Below are 13,951 nucleotides of genomic sequence, written 5' to 3' on the forward strand. Positions count from 1 at the left end.
CTCTTAGTATATTAGGGTAGGTGGTTGACAAACAATCCATGCGGAAATGAATATGAGCATAACCGCAATTCCAACTCAATGAATGAGACAAGTAGGCAACTGCCAAAGGCCCCATTGAAAAAAGGGCCATAAATTTTTACCAATAGAGATATTAATTAAGTTTCAAATATTCACCAATAAATAAATTTTTTTTTTTTTTTATCAAAGAAAAACAAAAAAATGAAAAATATTTTCATTAGATGTGACAATGATTGTTTGGTTTTTCTTGGTTTTAAAATGTAGAACTTATTAATCTTTCACACGCAAATACAAAAAAGAACTCATTAATCTCGTACTAGTAAATAAATTTATACTCAAATTTTATTTAGAGATATTAAATCTATAATTTTATTAAAATTTTCAATAATAATTTTTTAGTATTTAGTGTATTACTCAATAGATAGTATTTATTTTAATTGTATAGTTATTAAGTAATACGATTGATTTGTTTTAATTTGTAATTTTGCATCTAAAAAATAGATTTTAAATAATAAAAATCAAAAGTAAAATAAATATTTTATTAATATTTAAAATATAAGAATAGGTCACACTTAAAATAGCTGCCTTAGGCCCTACAACGCCTTGAGCCAACCTTGCATAATTGTCCTACAAATCTATTTTCATTGTATATTTAGATCCCGTAAATGTAGATATATATATGTCTAAAACTCTTCAAATATTTGATTATTATTTTCCTGGGTATGTATATATTGTCCTCCATTCTACACACATAAAACAAGTAATTAGGATTTCATAAAGATGATCCCAAAAAACTATATAGAAATTTTGAATCTAAGACCTCATGATTCTTAGAGGCTTTGGAAACATCTAAGCTAACCCATCAGGTTGGTACTATGGATCCGTTTGTGATCTGTTTATTTTGTTGAAATTGAAAACTTTTTACTAAAAATATTGTAGATAAAGGTAAAAGTTAGTTGAAATAGTACAATGAAACTTATGAATAATAACAAAAAGTACCGTGAAATCTATAAATAGTAATAAAAATAAACTGAATAGTAAAATGAATTCACAGCAACCTCTTTTAAGCTTTTTGTTGAACTTACCAGGGACTTCCTCACAAAGAAGGCACCTAGATAGTAGAGACTAGAGACTAGCTAGATGCTAAAAGGTCACATGTCCCACCGGCAAGCGGCTGATTGTCCCTAAAATAGAGAGGCTACTTTAAGGTGGTTTGGTGTTTCCCATGATAGGAATCCCAACCATATGAAACCATTTGCATATATAGCCTATAAGTTGGAACGTGATACTCGTTGAAAATTTCAAGCCATATGAACAATTGCCAAGCAAGCTTTAAAGAAAATGACAACACATTGGTATAAATTTTGGCCATATTGGTTTCTTGCTTTTGCTGTTCTTCAACTTGTAAACAACATTACTAAACAATTTACAATCTAGTCATAGAACCAGTGAATAGAAACCGGCTTCTTCTCCAAATTTAGTCCCCAAAACATTGGTAACATCAACATGTGCATTTTTTTTTTTTTTTTTTTTGGTATCAACTTATTTGTAGCAAGCAATTGTTTCAAACTTTCATGCGTATACAAACTGCTAGTATTTTATTGCATTTATTTTCCATTTCTATCACATGTGAGCTTCTGTTCATAATAATGACCTCCATCAATTTTGTGTACTACTACTACTGGTCTATACTAGTGGTCCAATAACAATCTTGAACTTGCCAATAATTCAACCATTTCTTATTCGCCAACTGAAAAGTTTTTCCAATAGAAATCTAAAAGAAACAATTTTTGGGTCCTATGTGTGTCACTCAAGTTAATGGCAAGTTTAGCCCTGTTGTGAAAGAATTCGTGGGGGCTAAAATTGCATTTTTCAACCTTTTTTTTATGCCTAGGCAGTGGATGGGTACTAAAATTTTCTATGCCCCACCAAAAATCAGCGTTAGCCAAAAGCCATTAGCTCAGTAAAATTGGAGGCAACATTTTTCGTACCCACCAAAAATTAGCATAAGAGGGAATTGAAGCAGTAAAAGCTTCTGTTTTTGGAGGTAAAAAATTGAAAACACTGAAAGAAATTAAAATATACCTCTAACCATGATTTTTCAAGTAATTTGTAGGGAAAAAAAAAAAAACTCACAGTTTCTACAATTTTCTAACCTATGGACTACACTTTTAGAAAGCTTTAACGAAATATATGCTTGTTCAAAAGTTAGGCTAGAGAACTCCCTTTGTTTTCTTCAGCAACAAAAATAAAAAAATTATTGAAATATTTGAATAAATATTTATAAAATAACAGTTCAGGCTGTTCAACGTTTTCTACTCTACAAATATACTTTTTTTAAAAAATAATAATAATAATTTGATAGTTATAACCAACAGATCGAGAATGGATGATTTGAACCTTACATATCTCAGAAATACCCATGACAAGAGGTACAATGCAATTAGCCAATTTCACATTCACGGATTGCCTCAAGGCTCTTTTTGTTTTTGTTTTGTTTTGTTTTGTTTTGTTTTGTTTTTTTTTTGGTCTTTGAGAAGACTTTATCTATAATTCTTATTATTTAATATAAATTAAACAAATCTAAATATACAATAATTAATAACTCATTAGAATAAACTCTGTATGATCAAATTAAATCTTGGTTACTCAAAAAAAAAAAAATTTAATCTTGAAGATAATCTTATGTTGGATTTTTTTTTGGGACGAATCTTATATTGGATTCTAATAGATGCTACCCTAGCATTTATTTTTATACCCATTATATTTACATTTGACCCCCCGAACATCTCTTAACTTTGAATGGTAGGTCATGATGTTAACTTCATCGTCCATATGAATCACATTTATTCACTATTCACCATTTCACATCAAAAAAAAAAAGGGGGGGGGGGGGGGGGAATCAACGGATCATATGTATTCACTATTCAGCATTCAGCATTCAGCATTCACGTTTAAAACAAGTTTTTGCATTTGGATCACATGTATTCACCTTTTGCAAAATGTATTCTAACGCAACACATTTAAGTAAAATAATAATAATCTTAATTTGATATTAGTTTTATGGGCACTTATTGTCAGTTTTTATTCCTAACACATATTCCATATTCCCATGTGGTCTGTTTGTTTTTTTTTTTTTTTGTTTTTTTTTTTTTTTAATTAGATAGTTTGAGGTGGGAGGAATGAACCTTGAATATTTCTGTTTGAAATAACAAGAAATGTCAATTAAGCTACAATGCTTTTAGCCCATGTATTATATTAAGTGTATAAATTATAATTATTGATTATTGATTAAATTACACCCCCAAATTTTGACATTTTTTAAATTAAATCTTGACTGAATTGCAATTTACACCCTTAAAAACTTAGGATAACTTTGATTTTGTTTTCTAAAGTTTCAATTTATATCTCTAATCAGTGACAACTATGATTTGAATTTAGGAGGCCAATATACATATAGTACTTAAAAGACTAATAGGAAATATAATTAAGTGATATTTTATGTAAACACCCCCCCCCCCCCAAAAAATAATGGCATATTCATCATTTTTTTATTGTGTTAAGTTTTTTTTGTTGGGTGCATGAATAAGCCATTTTCTATTTTCTTAAATTAAAATTCCATGTATGAAAGAAAAGATTTTTATAGATAGATAGACACCAAGTACAACATATGTAAACTTATGTTATTATATAATTATCCCAAAATTATATTGCTATTACACAATTTGTATACAGGAGAATAAACTTTTACATAAAGAATTTGAGATTTAGCAATACCACTTTTAAAAGATAACAATAATGTTCATTTTTCCTTTGTTAGTACTCTAGCTTTATTATATTCCCTTAGCTTTGTTTTCCTTTTATAGATTTTGACTTTTGAACCTTATAAGTTATTAGACATTGATAAGAAAAAGAAACATTTACTCAATAAGAGTAATACTACAGACACAAATTATTTTACAATATTTTTACAAACTGCTGATATGGCAAATTCTTACTAGTTCTAATATGAGTCCATCACTAACATCACATTTTTACTGACAATAACTATTTGGAAAATGCTAAAGCCACATCAACAATTTGTAAAAATGTTGTAAAATAGTTTATGTTTGTAGCATTACTCCTTTTTGTTTATGTGAGTGTAAGCTAAGTATTGACCATGTATTTAAAATTATTCTTTCGCTCTATATTTAGCCTTCGACAAATCTGTAGTACAAGCCTTTATTGAAAATTATCATGCAATAATATTGTTGATTTTTTCCTTTTTCCCTATGAGGTTTGTTAATAAAGGTGGGTTCCAATTACCTCAAATGGTAAAGCTTCTTATTTTCAAATAAGAAATATGAGGTTCAATCACCACCTACATCAAAAAATTAATTAGTGTCTTGGTCTGATGACAAAGAGCAATCATTATAAATGAGTGTTATAAGTTGAAATTATCTTTCAAACACCAAAAAAAAAAAAGTTTATTTATAAAGACTAACTAATAATTATATGAATTTGACAAAACAAAATTTCCATGCAGACTAATAAAAATGAGAGAAGAAATTCTTATGTAGATGTTTATGAAGTGTAATGGACCTTAACAAAAATTTTGCTAAAATATTGTTTACATCCCTAAAATTTTCATGAATTTTGTTTTTATCCATAAACTTAAAAATATTTATTTTTTTTCCTTAAATTTTCAAAGAGCATTAATAATTTGTTTTACCTAAATAAAAGAGCATTAATAGTTTATAAGCAAAAATAGAGACAAATTTTAACTTTTGAAGATGCTAGATCACACCTAGAGTTTATATTCACATGTTTAAAGCCCTAATTTTCAAAATTGTAATCATTAATATGTTTTCATGACATTAACATTCTATGTTATTGATTACAACATGTTTGGATGCTTTGATTGCATGACTTGAATCCATGGCCATCTTATTTTAGAAGACTACGGTTCATTAGGTGGGATGGGTATCTATTGCCTAACACCTTCCTAACCCAATCTAACCGTTGATCTTAAACCAATTGTTCGTAAATTAAATTTTATCATGTAATTTTTATTGTATAGGATATAATTAGGAATCAAAGCCTTGTATATTTTTGGATTGTATTTAAGACCAAAACCTTGTAAAGTTATTTTCTATCAAATATAAATTCAATTATTTAATTAATAAAATGAAATATTAATTTTTCTTAGATTAAAATAAGTGACAACTCCAAATATAAAACCCTCAATCTAGAGGGAATAATATCATCAGTCAAATTATCATTTTGAGTGAAAATAACATGAACTCACCCATTCGCCTAAGTTTGGCCAAAATGAAATATATTAGTGTGTTGTGATCATGGTCTCTCACATGGTGTGACAATATTCTCTCACTGCCAATCTTGTTTTCCATGCACACACTGTATGTGGACAGATTTTCAACTTTTTGCTGACGAGTTTTCCCAAAAGGATCTTCAAGTGCATTTCATTTCCACAAGAACCAGCTGAACAATCCATTTTATAAACTACATCTAACCTCATCTGTAGGGTAAAACGATAAGTTCACTTCTTCAGGGCAAAATTATAATTTTGACCATTGAATTTTCAATTACTTCATATAGAACAAAACTTAAAATCATAATGATCAAAATGATATGTTCCGACTTATGATCTTATTGGCTTGGACTAATAATAATGATAAGGTTGCATAAACTTGATTAGCATATTGTCAAACATTAATGATTTTTGAGTAATCGGTGACATTATCTTTTTAATATATATATATTAATTGGATTTTTAATTTTGCATCATATGTCCCATTTAATTTTTAATTTTGTGCCAAGTGAATTATTAAGTGTAAAAATCGAAGAGTCCAAATCCAATTAGATTCTAAATTATATTTCAATTGGAATCCAATTTTCTGCCACGTGTTTGTTTATTTTTTTAAAAATTTTTGTGACAAGTGAATTATTAAATGAAAAAACTGAAAAGTCCAAATCTAATTAAATTCTAAATCATATATATATATATATAATGAGAAACCATTACATATTTTAGAAATGCATAATTTAAAAAAAAAATGTTAGCTAATATTATGTATAATTTAAATCTCATCTAAAAAAATGTATAATTATGATTGTTTTTAATTGTATCTGTATATATGCACTGGGCTATACACTAGTTGGGTTAATTGGGCCATGATTTGATGTGATTAATGTCAAATTTAATGTGATTTGACTGAAAACTAGCTAAAATCTAGAAAAATCTTGTGCAAAGAGAGTGAGAATTGTATAAGACCGGTCTTATAAGGCCTATGTCTCAGTAACATGTGGTTCTCACACGCGTGGATGGAAAAAAAAAAAAAAAAAAATGTAGGTTTTCACTGAGTCTAAGTGCCAGCCATCCATTCTTGTCGGCACTTGAATGCAGCTACTCCAAAATTTTCCTTTTTCGGCCTTTGCATGCTATCCATTCCTACCAACCCTAAATTAATTCACCAACCTCGGAGTGAAATCCTCTTAAGTGACTATTACAAAATTTAAATACTAAGAAAATAAATTTATTTATTGTTAAATCTAAATAAATAATTTATTATATAAATTACTAGATGGAAGATTAAATGATACAAACCCTTGCTAGGTGGTGGAAGGTTATAATAAAATAGAATCTAATTCATTTTAAGGGAAAAATATACATGAAGCTAATTAAAAGATTTAATTAAGGCTAAATGAAAGATTTTTTTTTTTTAATAAAAAAAACACCACATGGAAAATCTCTCTCACACACACACACACACACATATATATATATATATATGTGTGTGTATGTGTGTATGCGCGCGCTTCAATTTACACTTGGTGTATTAACTCTAAGTAATGTTACATTACTCAATAATTTGTTATTAAATTTATATTTTGAAAATTTAACTGTTGAATTACATGTTCTTAACATGTATGCCAATTATCATGCCAGTCGGATGCAATTTACTATTCGATCCATAAACCCATCTTTTATGCATTAGTTTAAACTACAAAAATTTGAATTTAAACAATTGATCGATGACATGACTATTGATCTTTGATCATCTTTAAAATTTTTAAGTATGGAGAATGTACACAAATAATGTAATTTAGTGGTAGATTTATCAAAATTCACACGCGCGCGCGCCCACATACACATATATATTATCGAAATTATAAAAATGACCATTTTTTGTATTGTTATTGGTAAGATGAACAATTGGCGAAAGAGTTTGACTAATATTTCCTTTCCTATATATTAATTTAGTGAATTTTTTCCCTTTATTTTTTTAATTCAGTGGTCTTTATGAAATTTGTAATAGTGTGATCAATATATATTATGTGAACAAGATGTCTTATTAGTTGAAGGGATATGAAAGTTTTTATTCATAACAAACCTGAATTTTTTGAAGGAGTCAAGAGGCTTATAACTCAATTAGTTGACATAATTTAGTGTTTTTAATAAAAAAATATTTAGGATTTAATCTCCCTTCCCCAAGGGCTCCAACTATTGAATGAGTAAAAGGGTTGACTTTTATTATTATTATTATTATTATTATTATTATTCAATAGTTACAATGGGGGAGGGCCGATTTGAAACCTGAACGTTTTTGTTAGAAACATTAAAATGTGTTAATTGATTTAAAATGTCTTGACAAATGGTCGACTATTTAATTTTATTAAATATATAATTTCTTGAATAATGTACACAAATGAGAAATAGGATGGTCTATTGGGATAATTTAATTCTTATTAAACATAATTCCTTATTTTGAATGATAATTAGAAGGAATAGCAGAACAGATAATTTTTCACTCAACATAAAAGAAAAAAAGGTCCAAGATTGTGAATTGATTTTGATTAAAAAAAAATTGTAAACATGGAACGCAGTAAATAGCTTTTTTATTATTTTATATTACAATAAATAGACTTTTAATTTGATAACTGTGAAAGACTGATAATATTCCTGGAGATTATTCCATAACTTTTGACATTTTATCATCTCAATTCCAAATGGCCTATTCATAAGGTCGTGGCTAAAGAAAATGATGCTGTATATTAAACATTTGGGATATATGACTTCTTAAGTTTTAAAACTTTTTATTATTATTATTATTATTATTTTTTACCACTGCACACCCTTGGTGTGATGGTCACTCTACAAATATAGTGCTTGTGAGGTATGAGGGGTAAGGGTCAGGGTTCAAGTTTCCAGGAGGGAGTTTCACACACATATACACTTAGATTAGGCTAGAGTATAAATTCTATTTTGTAAAAAAAAAAAAAAAAAAAAACTTTGTTTTTTCAAAGAAAAAAAATTATAAATTTTGCTTCATTCAGATGAGACGAGTCAGCAGGTGAATATATTAGAGTTTTGAAATTGTGGGATCAATTATGAGAGAATTTATACAAAATGAGTACTCTTTCCAAATTTAAAATCTTATCGACAGATAAAATAATCATTAAAAAAAAAAAAAAAAAACCCAAAATGGGGAAAAAGAGAGAGACTATTTCTCACTTTTGTTTCTCTCAAGCATAACAATTCCCAACAATATAAATGAAAAAAATTTAATCACTTTTTGTATTACTTGTTACTTATTACTTAGAAATGCACCTTCCTGGTAGGACTTTAAATGAGAGTTGAGTTGTAAAGAAAATGCACATTATGGCGGGTCTAGTTGTGAAGTGATAGGCAAATTAAGGGATGTAAAATTATCTTAAACTATTTTCTGTGATCTTAATTAGTTTTATTGCTTATTTAATTGTTTGGTTGTCTTGACTTATTGATGCCTATTTGACAATATTATCATAATTTTAGAATTTCCTCTAATAATTTAGTTTGTTTAATTGAAAATTTCAATTAGCAATTTTTAAATTTTTTTTTTTATGGAGAATCAAAATAGATTATTTTAAGGCCTTTGTTAATTATTTTTGAATATTTAATTTCTTAGATATTATATTGGTTTAAGTATTGATAAATTTAGTTGAAGTCTTTATTACATATTATAAAATTTATGTCTGGTAGTATTTTTAGAAAATAAAATGACTTTATATTTTAAAAATGCTTAATTTCGATTGAATTATTATTTTGGCAGCATTGACGATGGGGCGATCATGTAACACTTTCATAATATAAAAGCTCGTTGAGAACAACTATAATGGGTTCTTGATTTGAAATAGAAATTTAATTGTATAAAATGATATAAAATCAATGTATTACAGATATTTTATTTCCTTAGAGTTGTATTCATTTGGCAAGAACTTTAAAGCTCAACAAGCTAGTAATGAAGACTTTCATTGTTTAAATTCTTATTTTTCATTGTAATTATCAAATTATAGAAAACAAAATTGTATTTATCTGAGAAAATCTGACATAATGCTCTATTCATATTTATTGAACATTTATGGACATTGTATGAAATCTACTTAATTTTTTTTCTTCCCAAAAATCTAATTAATTCACAGTTAGATGCATGGAATCCATTAATTTGGACATTGAATACAATATCTAATCTTGTTTCGTTTTTTTTTTTTTTCCAGGAAAATCTGACTTTTGTGGTCTTTCTTTTTTGGTAATTATACAATATTCTAAAAATATAATAATATTTTATTTTTTTACCTAACAGTTTGCTGCGATGGTAGGACCCTATCCTAATGGTTTTGATATTAGGTGGGAAGAGGAAGGCTAATGTCATATATGCACTTTTTATAGAAAACTAATTAATGTCTTTAAATTTTATAAATATGACAAAATTTTGGGACATTTATATATATTAATAGTCAAAACTTAGAGAAAATCCAATTAGATGTTAATTGGATTCACAATTTTGCACCATATGTACCATTTAATTTTTAATTTTGTGGCAAATGAATTATTGAATGTAAAAATCAAAGAGTCTAGATCCAAATTGATAGTCAAAATTCAGAGAAAATCCAATTAGATGTTAATTGGATTCACAATTTTGCGCCATATGTACCATTTAATTTTTAATTTTATGGCAAATGAATTATTGAATGTAAAAATCAAAGAGTCTAGATTCAAATTAATAGTCAAAATTCAGAGAAAATCCAATTAGATGTTAATTGGATTCTCAATTTTGTGTCAAATGAATTATTGAATGTAAAAATTGAAGAGACCAAATCTAATTAAATTCTAAATTGGATTCAATTGGAGTCTAATTTTCCATCATGTCTCCATCTAAGTTTTTAATTTTCGGAGCAAGTGAATTATTAGGTGCAAAAACTGAAGAGTCTAAAATTATTTAAAATTCTAAATCGTAGGTATATAGATATATTTATATATATATATATATAAATAATGAGAAACCATTATATATTTTAGAAATGTATGGTTTTAAAAAAGTGTAAGCTAATACTATGTATAATTTGAACATCTTGTAAAAAAATGTATAATTTGAATTGTATAATTGTGATTATTTTTAATTGTACCTGTGCATATGCGCGGGACTACACATTAGTCTATTTATCTATATATATAAATTAATAGGCAAAACTCAGAGGAAGTTCAATCAGAATTTGAAATTAGAATCCAATTTTGCACCACATGTCTTTATGTGAGAACCACACCATAATTATCCACTTAAGTTTGTGCCATGTGTCCACTTAAGTTTTTTAATCTTTGTGCTAAGTGAGTTAATGAATGCAAAATACTAAGAGTTTAATATTAATGAATTATAATTTTTTTTTTTTTTTAAAAACCAATCACATATACTCAATAAAAATTATCACACAACAAATATCACCATTAGAAAAAAATGATCATAAGTAATATTAAATTTAGGTAAGAATTTTAATATGTGACTAATTATATTTACTTAAAAAATAATTGTAGGGACACGATTCGCGTTGGACCACAGTAGGGTTGGGATCGCACGTAAATGGACCCGTACAATATCATTTGTAGAGAGTGGGGTCGAAAGGCTAAGTCATGTTTACTCAGCCGTGGTTTTGTTAAGTAGTTCATGCATGATCTAGAGGTGTTCACCCCTTTAGGTCCTTTTCTTTCCGGAAGAACCCCCCCCCCTCCTTTAGGTTGCAAATTTTCCTTTTATATTAGCATGCATTCAATTTCCTTCGTCCACGTGTAGGGTTGAACTTTCCTAGCCTGACACTTGTCCCATCAGTTTAAGACCTGAGCTGTTGGGAGTGGTTGAGTAGGCTAAAGAGACACGACTCTGTGAGAGGCAAAGCTCCGTCTAGGGCAGGTAGTTTGGGCAGCCTGTCCTAGATATTTTATATTTCTTACAAGATTATCCCTTTGCCGCTTTTACCCCTTTCCTTAGTGTAGCTCTGGGCTAACCGAGGGCTGTACCTTCCTCGGCGGCTTCTATGGCCCATTAGTGCTTTGTGTTTATTGGGCTGGGACTACTATCCTCCTCGGCCTGGGCCTTAAGTATCCCTGTGAATAGGTGGATCTGGCCCATCTGTTGTCGGGCCCCACAATAGCCCCTCAAAACCCTGCTATCCAACTCCTCGGTTGGAAAGGTGGGTTTTGATAATACCGAGACTTTATTGCGGCTCATTAAGTTCGGCCCTTGATCAACGTCAGCGACTTTTCACCTCCCCAAGTAATGCGCCGGTCTACGTGATAATTCCCTTGACTTACGCGTGAGGCGTTTATTCCGTTTGGTTAGCCGTAGTGCGCTTTTAATGTCTTCTTTTTACGAGGCCTCTTAACTCTATCGGTTAAGGATAGCTTGGAGAAACGAAACGGTTTTGCATTTACTAGCAGATTTCTTAGAGGATCGGAACGTGTCACGTACCCTCGTCTTTTTCCCCTATATAAAGAGAGAAGATAAGAAGGTGATTCTCTCATATGCGAATCCCTTAGACTTTTCTCAGAATCCGCCTCTTCCCTCTGGTTATTCCTCATTTGACAACACGTCCCCCATAGTGATCAACCATGAATGAATCTTTCCTTTCCCAGAAATACCCTACCTTAATGAAACTTGAGATGGCTTGGTCGGGGCAAGGGTGGTGGAGACTCAAGGTTTGTCTCCCCATTCTTTTAGCCAAAATCCGAAGCAGGGGCTCGTCACATCCTATTTCCGGTGTGACTGAGTCAAAAACCTCCCTTGTCATCTCCATCTGCTCTCTCATGAGCATACCTAATAAGGCTCCCCTTCTCCCTCTTTTGCTCCTTTTATTTTCTTTTCATTGCTTCTCTCTTCTTCTCCTCCTTCCCGCTCATGTCCTCCATCTTCTTTTTCCCTTGCTTTCTTCAGCAACAAGAGCTTGTTGAAGTGCTTCCATGTCTTCTAATTCTTCTTCCTTCTCCTTCATTATTTTTGTATAAGGATCTTCTCCTGACATGAACAGCACTGAGGCATAGATTTCAGAGAGACTTTGAAGGCGAGTTCAGAAGACACCTAATGGTTTATCTATTTGTATTACGAATGTTGTTACTGTTTTAGCAGTTCATTTTTTGTATAGGCTTGTGTAAGCCCTTCCTTGTACGTTGTAATAATAATTTTTCATATCAATAAAAGTTACTGTTACTCTATTTCGTATGTCTTATTTATATATTCTAGCAAATGCGAAAGCGCTGCTCGGCATAATAGTATAGCATTTGAATCAATAATAACTAAGAACGAAGTAATCGTTGATAAAAAGATGCCACGATAATTTTAACAAAATTATTATTCAATATAACAGTCCGACCAGTAAGGAATGAGACTTATCTTAAAATTAGCAGTGATGGGTGTCAAATGTCCGATTAGGTGTGAGAAGTATTTATCCGAGGACATGTTACCCCTCGGATGAATGGCCTCCTTAGGTTGACGATCATTAGGTTGCCCTGCCATCTCCACGAGGCGTGAGCATTAACCTTTTCCATTATTTAAGCCGAAAAAAATCCCTTCATTAGGGCAGCTGACTTCCAAAGAAGCTTGAGTCCGAGGACTTTGCAAAACCTGGGCTTTGTTCAGGACTTATACGTTTTATCTTATGCACTTGATTTTTCCCCGAAGGCTTGAGTCCGAGACTTGGGTTTTGTCGGTATTGGGTTTTACCTTTTAGCATGGGTCCGAGGACCATGCGAGCCTTAGGTTCTGTCCGAGACCAATGTCTGCACTAGTACTTGGTTTCCCTTTTAGCTTGAGTCCGAGGACCATGCAAGCCTTAGGTTCTGTCCAAGACCAATGTCTGCATCAGTACTTGGTTTCCCCTATCTTTGAGCATTTCCCGAGGTGCCCAAAAGTGACTGTCCTCGGCCATGGCCGCTGCTCAGCGTCGGCCAAGGTACCTGGGCCCTTACACCAAGCGGCCCCGGGTCCACGAATCCACCTAGCCTATGAATTAAGAGATATTTCTGCAACTTCTGGCCACGTGGTACTCTCTGATGTCACGATGACCGAAGTGCGCTTTTACGAGGCTCTTTAATCTTGTGGTTGCAGTTGATGTTGGAAGTTGAGCCAAGACCACTTTGTCTGTAGTGCTCCTTGGGACGCTGCATGAGTTGACTACCATCATCTTGTCTTTTCAAATAAATAGGAGGGAGAGATGGTTGCTTTATATATAACACCCCTTCTTTCAGTTTTCTCTCACATCACGCTTCCCACATCCGGAGCTCTCCTTTCTTGGCATAACATGTTGAAAACGAAGGTTGGGAATAAAGAACTTCCTCCGCCGCAGAAGCGCCGTGTCTTCATGAGGCTTATAACAATAAGGCATGGGCACAGGAAGCACAAATTCAGGAGAGTACTCCCTCTCCGCCGAGAGGGAAAGGAATCTTCCCCTCTTTTAGTCAAAATCCGAAGCAAGTTCTGTTCATGCCAGAGTTTTGGTACGGCAGAAGAAGGGTTTTCCTCCATCAGCGCCTCCGCTTTGCGGTAGGCGTATATTTAGAGAAAGCCCCATCACCTTCAACTCCCTACACCTTTTCTTCAATGGTGTCAGGTTCAAGTTGGATCTCTTT

This window comes from Quercus robur, chromosome 5 (assembly GCF_932294415.1).
Source record: "Quercus robur chromosome 5, dhQueRobu3.1, whole genome shotgun sequence".
Classification (NCBI taxonomy): Eukaryota; Viridiplantae; Streptophyta; class Magnoliopsida; order Fagales; family Fagaceae; genus Quercus; species Quercus robur.